Below are 2,038 nucleotides of genomic sequence, written 5' to 3'. Positions count from 1 at the left end.
TCATGATAACTCCAAATAATTTTCTTAAGAAATGATTTTTCAAGTAGTATACTTTACTTAAGCCTTACCTTAGACTTTTAATTAAAAATAATGAAATTTTTGCATGCTTAACTTAGAGTTAAAATATTTTTTCAAGTTATCTTGATTTACACATTTTTTCAGACTATATATACTTACACACATATATATATTAAAAAAACTAACCTTATAAAAGATGAGTGCGAAAAATGGGCACAAAAAAAAACTCTTGAATTCAAGGTGATTCTATCTTATAAAGCCTAATTTGACTGATTAATTAAGCCCAATGAGTATCTCTATACTTAATAACCTAAGCCCAATTGGGTTGGGATTCATTGGCCCAAAACTTGTTAAATTGTCACTTAGAAAGCCCATTAATATAGAAAACAATCACCAAGAATTAGAGAGGGAAGAATATATTGCTTATAAAGCTGGGCTTTTACCTTTAAGGTCTGGAGGGTTATTAAAAATTTCTGCCCAGATTTCTTCAGGGTCCTGAGCATCTTGAATATGATCCTCCTTTTCTCGAAACGTCTTCAGAAATGGCATTCGTGCTACTTTTCAAGAAAAATAAATTTTACTTGAGTTTATTACAGACCCTCAAACTAAAATGTTAAATGAGGTTAAAAATATTATGCTTAAAGAAAATCAGATAAATTTTCTTAAAGAAGAATTAGTATTTGTTCAAGTTGAAGAACAAATTAAAAAACATAAAGACTTAATAAGTCAAATTGAAAATAAATTCAAACTCACTGTATGCAGTGATGTTCCAAATGCTTTTTGGAATAGGAAACAACATATTGTTTCTTTACCCTATATAGAGGGATTTAACGAGAAAAATATTCCAACAAAATCTCGTCCTTGCCAAATGAATCAAGAATATCTTGATTTATGCAAAAAAGAAATACAAACTCTTATAGAGAAAAATTTAATAAGGAAATCATACTCTCCTTGGAGTTGTACAGCATTCTATGTTAACAATGCTGCTGAAAGAGAAAGAGGTGTTCCAAGATTAGTAATCAATTATAAACCTCTTAATTCTGTCCTTAAATGGATAAGATATCCAATTCCTAATAAAAGGGATTTGTTGAATCGCATTACTAATGCAAAAATATTTTCTAAGTTTGATTTAAAATCAGGCTACTGGCAAATCCAAATAGAAGAAAACGATAAGTATAAAACTGCTTTTGTTGTCCCATTTGGACACTATGAATGGAATGTTATGCCATTTGGGCTTAAAAATGCCCCTTCTGAATTTCAAAATATTATGAATGATATTTTTATTCCTTATACGGATTTTATTCTATCTTATATAGATGATATTTTGATCTTTTCTAATAATTTTGATCAACATGTTAAACATTTAGAGACTTTTAGATCTCTAGCCATAAAAAATGGGTTAGCTATATCTGCCCCAAAAATGAAATTATTTCAAACTCAGATTAGATTTCTGGGTCATAATATTAACAAAGGAACAACTATTCCTATTGATAGAAGTATTGAGTTTGCGTCAAAATTCCCAGATGAAATAACTGATATAAAACAGTTACAAAGATTTTTGGGAGCTTTAAATTATGTAGCTGATTATTACAAAGATCTAGCAAAAGATACTGTCCTTTTATATGATAGGCTTAAAAAGAATGCTAAGCCATGGACACAGCAACATACTGCTGCGGTAAGAAAAATTAAACTTAAAGTTAAAAACTTACCTTGTATTCACCTTGCAAATATTCACTGGTTTAAAATAGTTGAAACAGATGCTTCAAATATTGGTTATGGTGGTATATTAAAACAAGTGGACCCACAAACCAAAAAGGAACAATTAGTTCGTTTTACCTCTGGCAAATGGGATAAAGCCCAGTTTAACTATTCTACAATTAAAAAAGAAATGTTATCTATCTTAAAATGTTTCTCTAAATTTAGAAATGATATTCTTAATCAAGAATTTTTACTACGAATAGATTGTAGTTCTGCTAAAAGCATTATTGAAAAAGATGTTAAAAACCTTGTCTCTAAGCAA

This window comes from Asparagus officinalis, unplaced genomic scaffold (genome assembly GCF_001876935.1).
Source record: "Asparagus officinalis unplaced genomic scaffold, Aspof.V1 AsparagusV1_Un876, whole genome shotgun sequence".
Classification (NCBI taxonomy): domain Eukaryota; kingdom Viridiplantae; phylum Streptophyta; class Magnoliopsida; order Asparagales; family Asparagaceae; genus Asparagus; species Asparagus officinalis.
This window is presented reverse-complemented; position numbering follows the sequence as displayed.